Here is an 11,463-nt window from a genome sequence, read left to right on the forward strand (position 1 = left end):
GTACATATAGAAACATTAGGTACAATCTATTATAAATATCTTCTGAGGTTTTAGCTAAGCACCGGATGATGTAATCACTTAGGGTATATAAATCTGACTGTGAGAAAATAAAATAGGAGACCATGCTTGCACATACACAGTGTTATTGATTTATTTAACCTCCCCTCGCTGACGCTGTCCATCCCTCGGGTATTCCTGGACCTGCAGGAGCTGGACTCCCGCATAGGAGGTCTGGGGTCAAGTCAGCACATGTGTTGTTCCGAATATTTCCGAAGGTGATTCCGTGTTGAGCCTTTTTCATTTACTCGCTGTGTGTGGAGTCCTTGCTTGTGCTGTATTGCTCTGACATAGGTCTATCTATATACCTGTAACTATTCCTTTAACCGGCATTATGGACAACCATAAGTATTCAATTTATAAGAAAAAGTATCACAAAACTCTCTGTTTCCAATATCTATATTCATATCTGTATCTCTATCTGTCTATCTATCTATAGAATTGTAATTTAGTTGAGCCTTACTTAGAATTGCAAAAGAAGGAGGAAGCAAAATATTTTTTTTCCTGCAAGACAAGGCAAGCTTGACTACAAGGTGTCTCTAATGGTCCTCTATCAATTAGATTTTTATCTCCTGGAAGCAGTTCCCTCACTGCAGGCTATTCGCACTTCTAAATGTTTGACAAAGTCACCTGCCAAGACTTGCACACAGGTGAAAAATGGAAGATAACTTCACTACCAGACCATTTGTATGAGTGGGTCAAGGGGAGGTAGCCACCCTGCTGTGTTTATAAATGTACGAGCAAAGAAGCATTTCCATTCAAATAACTTGGCATTTCACATATACACCCCTAAAACAATTTCGGCCACATGGAAAACTGAACAAGATAGAATGACTAGGTATGCTGTCCTGTTCTCAGGGGTTCATCAATTCCCAGAAGCACTATAATAAGGGATGACTACACACACACACAAATTACTTGACAGACGAAAACTGCAGTAGTAAAATGTGACTATGCAGAATAATGAGCCTTAGGAAATCAAAGGAAAACAAATAATACCCAAGAAGAGAGTCTAGACCAGTGAATGGAAATCCACACTGCTCATCAATCTCAAATGGTTGACCCTCTCCCCACCCCACTGCTATATTTTTTCCTGGGTTGGATCAACAGGCATGATGCCTCAACTACAGTATATGAATAAGCTCTGCTTACTGTACTTAAACTGTACTTAAACTTAAGACATACTTAAAAGTGCTCCACAATGTGATCTACAGATAATTCTAAAATTTTTTGTGCGCATATGGTCTTACATTTTTCAGTACCACTCACAAAAGAAACATTATCTCTTGCCTGCTTTACTGAAAGGGAAAGAAAAAGAATACGATTATGTGAGAAACCTATCTTTAGTTAATGAGCCAAGAAATGCTTGTCTACCTGTGGCTAGGCATTTTATTTTTATTTTATTTTTTTGCGGAACGCGGGCCTCTCACTGCTGTGGCCTCTCCCATTGCGGAGCACAGGCTCCGGACGCGCAGGCTCAGCGGCCGTGGCTCACGGGCCCAGCCGCTCCGCGGCACGTGGCATCCTCCCGGACCGGGGCACGAACCCGTGTCCCCTGCATCGGCAGGCGGACTCTCAACCACTGTGCCACCAGGGAAGCCCCTAGGCATTTTGTTTTTAGATTAGGCTTCCTATAGCTGTTTCTGTATTTAGAGAATTCAAATAATTGGACCATGACTTTAAGTATCTTTTTTTTCCCCCACTGATGATACACCTATGACTATATCAGTCCTAAGCATCAAAGCCATTTTTCCCCATTTTCTACTGGACATCTCTCCTTTCATATCTAATACACATTTCAAACTTTCAGCCCCAAACCAAACTCCTGATTCTATTAGCCTGTGTCCTCTCTTTCCTTTTCCTATTTATAGTGTTTTGCATTCCACCCATCAGCAACTCCTGCTGGCTCCACCTTCAAAATACTTTTCCCAACCCCTCTGCTACAGCTCTGGACCATGATAACATGATCTCCTTCCCAGACTCCTGAAATCAAGCCCTCCCTGGCCTTTTTGCTTTCCTACAGTCTAGTCTCTGACCAGCCACCAGAGAGGACTTCCAGGACTGTAAATTCCATCACTCTCTCCCAGCCAAAGTCTTCAGATTCCTTCCCTAGGCTTAAAGGCTTCTCTCACTCACCATCACCATCTCCAACCGTTCCTGCCTCATTTACCGGTTGCAAAACATTGACCTTCTCGCAATTTTAGGCACATGCCAAGCTCCATCCTGCAGCAGGGATTTGGCTTCGCAGCTCCTTCTGTCCAGAAAGCTCTTTCTCCAGATGGCTTAACATGTGGCTCTTGCCCGTCCCTCAGGATTTGCTTGGGTGTCACCTGGTAGAGGCCTCTCCTGACCACCCATTCAACACTTTCCTCCGCTTGTTATGCCCTAATCCCTTAAACTACAATATTTTGTTCACATCCAAAGCAGAAAGTGAGTATTTTTTGCTTCCTTTTGAAACTCTTTCCATCATTGGACCATACATTCCAGGAGGCAGAAACTTTGATGCTCTACTGGGATCAGCACATAATAGTCACTCAGTAAATACTGGTCAAATGAATGCATGAGGAGACAATTAATTTCACATTTTTGAAGTCAGCAGACAAGGACAGAATTACACTAACCCCTTGAAATATCCAGCTATTTCTTAGTGTAATATCTTGGCAACTGTATTAAACCATCACATCAGACATTTATGGTATGAGAGCTGAACTGTGGAGCTTCCAGTCTGAAAGCCAGACTTCTTTCTATTTAATTAGTCCCAGGAAGTTCCAAATACCCTACCCATTGTCTCAGTAATGATACTTTACACGTAGATAAGAAATTATGATTGAGCATAAAATTCATACTGGAGTCTTAATTAGCTTCAAATGTAATCCTTAAATCTTGCCTGGTGTTTCTCACCACGCAGTCGGCTGCTTTTCTCTATGTGGTAAAGCTCCCCCCCCGAGGAACTGCAGCTCAAAAATAGTGCATGTGGAAACAGCTTGTGAAAATACAGCTCACCCACCAGAGAAGCACACTCTCCCAGCATTAACCCCTGGCCATGTGGGAGCAACGGGAAGGTCACATCTGGAGTCCTTCAGGGTCAGGCTCCCCTGGAGCTGTGGTCTCCAAACTGGGCCGTGTGTGCCGGGGTCTTCATGAAGACTCTCTGAGGGAACACAGGGCCTTGGGGTTTTCAGATCCTTGGCTTTCCTATGCGCTCTTCCAACAAAACCGATCTGCTTGAAAACCCTCCCATGTGCATGTTCACAGCCTTCCTTACCTCACTGTACAAAACCTAGTCTAGTCCCTCCCTGCTCCTGAGTGGCAAACGTGCTCTGAGTCCAAACCAAGGTGTTTTTCTGCACAGTGTTAGTGTCTGGGTTGAGAAGAAAACAACTCTAATGACGGGAAGTTCATCCTTTTTTTTTTTTTTTTTTTTTTTTTTTTCCCCAAAGAGGTAGTTTCCAATTCTTTACCTTCTCCAGAATGAAGGAGAACCTACTCAGGTTGCCACTGCATAGGTAACTAAAACTAACTTCTGGTGATGGATCCCAATGAGATTTTGAAATAAAATCCAAAAGAAGTTGAAAGAATCAAGTGATATTGCTATAAAGATCTTTGATTCCCTTCACCTTATCTGATGATGTTTCTCAGTATTTAAATCTATAAACATACATACACAATGAGAACAGAATGATACTGAATCCTCTTCATTCAAGCAAGAAGTAAAACTCATTTTTGAATGTCTTAATTGATTGGGATAAAAGGGCTCATCCATCGAAGGGATACATTTCAAATACAATTTTACTTTTTATATCTAAAAATTTTAATCAAGATATATGACACATATACGTTGCTGTTTTGCTCGTGTCCTACCAAGAACTACAGTAATAACAATACGTAAGAGAAACTTAAAGCCTAATACTACAAGAAATATTTTTTAAATTTTTTAAAATTTGTGTATCTTTTGTTTGCAGAAAGAATGTTTAATAAGAGGCTTTTAAGCATTTAGTAAAATTCTTGGGGCATGTCGAACGGTCGCATGCTCAAGAAGCAACAGAAATTATAGATAATTTCTAACATTAATGAAGAACTTCCTTACATATTATTTAAAAGGATGATGGGGGATATTAAACCATTATGATATTCAGATCAGGTATATTTAAAAGAGGGATGTGTCAGATTTACCTTTGAAATGCCACACAGGAAACTACATCTTTGGCAACAGTTTATATTAAAAAATGTGATTCTGTGCAGCTAAAGAAACCATCAAGGAAATGAAAAGGCAGCCTATGGAATGGAAGAGGATATTTGCAAATCATATATTTGATAAGGAGTTAATATCTAAAATATATAAAGAACTCAGAGAAATCAATAGAAAAAAACTCAGTCTGGGGCTTCCCTGGTGGCGCAGTGGTTGAGAGTCCGCCTGCCGATGCAGGGGACGCGGGTTCGTGCCCCGGTCCGGGAGGATCCCACATGCCGCGGGAGCGGCTGGGCCCGTGAGCCATGGCCGCTGAGCCTGCGCGTCCGGAGCCTGTGCTCCGCAACGGGACAGGCCGCAACAGTGAGAGGCCCGCGTACCGCAAAACAAAACAAAACAAAAAAAACTCAGTCTGATTAAAAGTGATCTGAATAGACATTTTTCCAAAGAAGACACCCAAATAGTTGGACTCACTGATTTGTCTGTCTAGTTAGTTCTAGGCAGTTGCCGTTTGTTTATTCTGCATCCAGCTTTTATGCCAGGCCCTCAGCTTCCTTCCAGCCGCCCCGAACAGGAGCGGGTGTTTGCAGATGAAGCACGGGGGCTAGGCGGTAGCTGTCACTGTCACTGGTATTGTCTCTCGTCTGTAGCCCTGGTTCTCCTCCACTTCCCCAGCCCTGCTCTCCAAGGATCACTCTCATTCTAAACCCCCAAATCCTCTGCTCCATTCTTGCCCAGAGCCCACCAGCCAAGCTGGCTGGGGGTGACCCAGGGAGCCAGCTGGGAAGATGAAAAGCAGGGTGGCTATATGTGCTGCTTTAGGCTAATGTGGGAAGGAGACAAAGCCTGACTTAGTCTGTCCCTTCCCATTTGCACCTAATTACCGTGGACGCAGTCATGTTTACACATAGGAGGTCACTTACCCATTTAGGATGGGCTTTGTGGCAAACTGTACTTAACTACTGAATGCTCGGCATTCACTGTCTGTTGCTCACAGATCATTACAATCCAATTGAGTCGCACAGTCACTTGCTTACCATTTAAAATATTGATCCAGGGAGGTGTTCTACTTTGTAATTCAAATGTTTTTAGCTAGTTCTAGTCCTTTGACTAATGGAGAATAGGTAACTGAACAATCCTCTATTTTCCCCTATAATGATGCTTCAGGAAGAATACCCTTTACCTTCATTCAACAAATAGGCTTGTCAATATTCATCACTTACCCTACATCTTTCTATCCACTAGCTCTTCTCCCCCAGCCTGGGCCAGTAGTGAAAACTGGTGAGAATGGAATCCAATTCCAGTACTGCTCCTGGGGGTAAGTGAGGTGTCACAGAAGAAGGTGACACTTAACACGAGGCTATACAGGATCAGGTCAACTGAGGGATGTTCAATGAAGCCAATGGAATTATTCCTTGGGTCTCCCCATTGTCTGACTTCCCTTAGTTGGGCAGATTAGCATATCCAGCCAAGAAAGCAAGGTCAAAGGTTTGATCTTCAAGGGAAGCCATTAGCTTCTTCCCGGAGCTGCTGCAGCCTCCCCCATACCAAACCCCAGAGATACCAGATTCAAGAGCAACTTAAAGCACGCACGGCCTAGCATCACCTCTGCACATCAAAGAAAACACATTTTAATAAATCATCCAGGCAGAGGTATAAGGTCACAGCAAAGAAGAGTAGATTTGGGAAGTGATCAGTAGCTTTAACTCAAGAAAAGCAGCTCTCAGAAAGGTAATGCTAATACTCTCGTTTTGGGGAAGGCTGCTTGTGAGGCAGGGTTATAACTCAAAGTATTAATTTGTATATTTTCTGGTTACTTTTCTCCTTCTTTGCTTGCTCATTGGTAGCCCGCGGGCATTTTTTCCTTGGGCACTGGCAGGCTTCCCAAGTGGTGGGGAACGCAGACACCCTGGGTGGGGGAGGATGGCACAGAGGGGACACCCTGCTTCCATCAGAAAAAGCGAGACAGTCCCTGTAGCCTTCTCAGCTCCGAACTCTATTGTCAGCATTACCCCTGAATTTGATGTTCCCAAAAAGCTCTTTACAATCATCCTCTTGATTCAATTAGTTTTCAACCATAAGGGGCTTAATTAAGTGGAAAAGTAAAGTTAGAATCCTTTGCCAAACTGAAGAGACTCATGACATCTTCACCTAAGTGTGTGTTGTGAAAGATTATTCTACAACAAGGAGCTGATGCCCACTTGATATTCCTACTATGTATAAATACATTTGCAAGAATTCATGCTTTGTTTTGACTCTAGCTATCAGTCCCTTTAGTGGCAATGTTAACTGAAATCAGCTATTTCAAAGCCATCATCCATTACATACAATAATGTAAAGAGGAAGTTTGAATCAGAATAATTTCTGGAGAAAATTTCTGTGTCTGTTGCAATCAAAGAAATGGAATGTCTCAGAGAAAACTGCTCAGAGGATAATGACTTCAGGTTTAGACTGTAGTCATTATAAAACATTTCAAAATTGGAAGAAGACAGTTTTCCAGGAGATTAGCAGGCTGTTTTTATTTACGATGGGTCTTACAGAGATTTAAAGCAGTAGCTCTCAACCTTGGCTAGATATTACAACCGCCCAGGGAGCTTAAAAATAAGTGCTAATAACTCAGTGCCTCTGGGGATGGGCTCTGGTGATTCCAATATACAACTGAGATCAAGAATCATGGTCTTGGGGCTTCCCTGGTGGCGCAGTGGTTGAGGGTCCACCTGCCGATGCAGGGGACACGGGTTCGTGCCCCGGTCTGGGAAGATCCCACATGCCGCAGAGCGGTTGGGCCTGTGAGCCATGGCCACTGAGCCTGCGCGTCTGGAGCCTGTGCTCCGCAACGGGAGAGGCCACAACAGTGAGAGGCCTGCGTACGGCAAAAAAAAAAAAAAAAAAAAAAAAAAGAATCATGGTCTGAAAAAGTGTTTTTCATCTGTTTTTGTTTACATAATAAAAATAAGGCTTGGAGCTCTATTTTTAGGGATGTAGTGGTGGTGGTGTGTTCAAGGTGAGGAAGGAAGGTGAGGGTAGGTATGTAGGTCTCATTTGTCAACGATGTTATGCTATAGGTTATCACTGCAAACCAATTTTGAATAATTAGGAAAATCAACATATAACAATGGTAATTTGGTTGATGAAACCACAATATTATGACTTCAACCTACTGTGCATTCAAATAAAACCTAAAAATTATCTGCCAGATGCTGGAACAGCCCTGTTCTGGAGGTTCCAGCAGCAAACAAGGAAGCTACTCCCCCTGCTCCCCTGGAGCTCATATTCTAGCAGAACGATGCAACACCTCCTTGTGGCTGTCGTCACGTTCATACGATGCTAGGTATTGCCAGGATTTTCAAAAGAAGCGTAAAAAGAGAAAACAGAGAAAGATGTTTTTCTTGTTCCTAAAGAGCTACTGGCTTGGCCACGGAGATGATACTGCTGCATCCATTAGCATTATGCACTCATATGTGTCTTGTGCACAATACTCCTTATGTGCTAAATTTGGGAAAATACATTGATAAACATGACAGAGTTCAAATAGAGCACAAAATTAAAGAAAGAGTTCTCAGGGAAGCTTCGTAAAAGGGGTGGAACCAGAATTTGTCTTGGAGGATGGGTAAGGAGTAGATAGAAAGGAGGTGGTGAAAGAGCAACGTGTGGGGAGTGGGGGATAGAATAGCTCAAGTGGAAAGAGAAGGGTAAGAGCAGGGACAGTGGGGAGAGAGCCCAACTGGAAGGACAGCTGTGAACTTAGGAACAGTAAGTATTGAGGTTGGGACTTCCCTGGTGGCACAGTGGTTAAGAATCCGCCTGCCAATGCAGGGGACACGGGTTCGAGCCCTGGTCGGGGAAGATCCCACATGCTGCGGAGCAACTAAGCCCGTGTTCCACAGCTACTGAGCCTGCGCTCTAGAGCCCGTGAGCCACAACTACTGAGCCCATGCACCACAACTACTGAAGCCCGTGCACTTAGAGCCCATGCCCTGCAACAAGAGAAGCCACCGCAGGGAGAAGCTTGCACACCGCAACGAAGAGTAGCCCCTGCTCGCTGCAGCTAGAGAAAGCCGGCGTGCAGCAATGAAGACCCAACGCAGCCAAAAATAAATAAATTTATTAAAAATAAAAAAAGTAAGTATTGAGGTTGGATAGCGACAGTGAGAGTAAAATTATTTAAGGTCTGAAAAATGTAGGTAGTGCGGGGATCTAAACATCTCCTCTGACTCAGAAAGTAATGACTGGGCTGTGATGCACAGAGACATCTCCAGAATCTGTATGTGCTCAGCTTCTAAGCCCAACTGTAGGTTAAATACTGATCACGCTCTTGAAACATTTGAATCAGTGGTAAAAACTGAATTTAACTAAAGCCCAGATCCAGCTAAAATACATGTTTGATTAACTCAGCCCTCCACCTTAGCAGACTGATAGAAGAAATGGGGTGTTTTGTTGGAGGTATGTATTATCTACTTCAGTCAATTCTAATATTTTAACACACAATGTCTAGCATAAACAAGAAATCACAAGACATGTAACGAAGCAGGAAAATGTGGCCAAAAATGAAGAGAAAGGATAGTCAATACAGGCAAATCCACAAAAAACCCAGATACTAGAATAAGCAGACAAGGACTTGATCTGTGATATAAATGTTAAATATCAAGTGGAGAAATGGACAACATGCATGATTAAAAAATGAACAAATTCAGCAGAGAAATGGAAACTATAAGAAAGAACCAAATGGGAATTCTAGAACTGGAAAATACAATGTCAGAAATAATGAATTTATGTGATGGGCTTTACAGAAGATTGACCCAGGACAGAGCCCTGAAGCAGAGTGGAGGAGAAAAAGCCAAAGGAAAAGAAAGAGGAAGGAAGAAAACTAGGAAAGTTTTCTCTTAGGAACGAAGATGTATGAATATTTCAAATGCTTCTCAGAGGTTGGAGCAAGATCAGAAGAGAGACATGCCCATACTAGGAAGCATGGAGATGCTTGCAGGGGACTTAATACAAACTGTTTTACTCAAAAATAAAATCAGATGGCAGAGTTCACTTTGTATTATGCACATCATGGAAACATCGAATATTCCTTTATTGGAGGATTTTACAAAGGTCAGGGTGGCAGTAGTGATTTGGGGGTGGGAGCTCAGAAAGGGTGAGAGGGACAAAGTGACCCAGGTAGGATGCCATGGTCGTGCCCTGGACTTGCCATACTGCAGGCTGAAATTGGAAGGTGAAATACACATGAAGAGTAAGGAATTCAAGAAACTCCCCAAAGAAGTGTCAACAAGATATCCTGATGGATTTACTGTCTAAGGATAAAGAAAAGAAGGAAAAAACCCCAAAGTGTCTATCCATTTCTGTCACTGGAAAAATAGGAGCAAATAAAAAACTAGGGTTTGGGTTAGTATCTGAGGAGTAAAGGGGAGGATGACCTGAAAGTTCAACCTTTTGAGGTTCAGGTAGAGTGACAGAGCACAGGTGTCTCGTATTGGGCTGTGGAGGTGGGAGGCCTGTCTTGGGTAGAACTTCTAAACTGTTTCCTCAGCATGGCACACATAGAAAATGCTAATACCTGTACTGTGTCCTGGGGTCAGAGCTGTGCCCTGCTGGGGGCTACAGATCCAGGCGCTTGCTCCCCAGACCTTCCTGAGGGCTGAGGGCATCAAAGTTGCAGCACACCTGTGATCCATTCATGGTACACAGTGTGGGGAGCTCTGGTCTAAGGAAGCAAGTTGAGGCCTTGTCTCCTGCAGCAGCCCCAGGGGTCCCTCCATAACTACTTGCTGGTGAGTGAGGCCTGTGGCTCGTCTCTCACACACACCCGCTATTCTCACTTTTTAAGAGTAACAAGGTTGCTAAACAGACATTTCTCCAAAGAAGACATACAGATGGCCAACAGGCACATGAAAAGATGCTCAACATCGCTAATTATTAGAGAAATGCAAACCAAAACTACGAGGTATCCCCTCACACCAGTCAGGATGGCTATTATCAAAAACTCTACAAATAATAAATGCTGGAGAGAGAGCAGAGAAAAGGGAACCCTCCTACACTGTTGGTGGGAATGTAAACTGGTGCAGCCACTATGGAAAATGGTATGAAGGGTCCTCAAAAAACTGAAAATAGAGCTACCATGACCCTGCAATCCCACTCCTCGTGGGCATATACCCCCCAAAAGATGAAGACTATAATTCGAAAAGACACATGCACCCCAATGTTCATAACGGCACCATTTACAATAGCCAGGTCATGGAAGCAACCTAAGTGTCCATAGACAGATAAATGGATAAATAAGATGTGGTACATATATACAATGGAATATTACTCAGCCATAAAAAAGAATGAAATAACGCCATTTGCAGCAACATGGATGGACCTAGAGATGATCATACTAAGTGAAGTCAATCAGAGAAAGACAAATATTATATGATATCACCATATGTGGAGTCTAAAAAATAATAGAAATAAATTTATTTCCAAAACAGAAACAGACTCACAGACATAGAAAAAAAGTTACGGTTACCAAAGGGGAACATGGGGGAGGGATAAATCAGTAGTATGGGATTAATTCATACACACTACTATATATAAAATAGGTAAACAATAAGGTCCTACTGTATAGCACAGGGAACTATATTCAATATCTTATAATAACCTATAATGGGAAAGCATCTGAAAAAAATATATATATAACTGAATCACTTTGCTGTACACCTGAAACTAACGCAATATTGTAAATCAACTGTACTTCAATTGAAAAAATAGACAAGTACCCGTCCCCCACCACAAAAAAAAAAAAAAGAAAAGAAAAAGAGTAACAAGGTCACTTATAATGGACCTGACTCTCACACAAACACTAGTCGGTATTAGTCCGTGGAGTTAATATTCAGTTAAAAAGTTTAACATCACTTTCCATTTCATAGCTATGACATTCCTCTCTGATGAGTAAATTAAAGTCTTCAAGCCTGCAAGTGAGGACCATGGGAATTTCTTATCCTTTGATCTACCTTGCACATTGAATACCCTCTAATGTTGATGCTGGAATATTAGTAACTCCTAATGAAAGGCAACACGTTGTATATTACCATACGCCTGCACCATTCTGGTTTGTACTGTCTCGAGTTCAACTGCCAACATTAAATAGTACGGATGATAAAATCTGGGATTCAAAGGATATTACGCGCTTTAGGAAACAAGCCGCTTGTCTTTTTTTTTTTTTTTTTTTTTTT

The 11,463-nt window shown here is 42.4% G+C and overlaps 1 protein-coding gene across 3 annotated transcripts in view; it reads right to left on the reverse strand.

Moving 5' to 3' along the window:
• Positions 1 to 11,463, reverse strand: part of CTNND2 (catenin delta 2) — a 453,358-nt gene that overhangs the window by 82,617 nt on the left and 359,278 nt on the right. The window lies entirely within an intron of this gene.

This window comes from Physeter macrocephalus, chromosome 8 (genome assembly GCF_002837175.3).
Source record: "Physeter macrocephalus isolate SW-GA chromosome 8, ASM283717v5, whole genome shotgun sequence".
NCBI lineage: Eukaryota > Metazoa > Chordata > Mammalia > Artiodactyla > Physeteridae > Physeter > Physeter macrocephalus.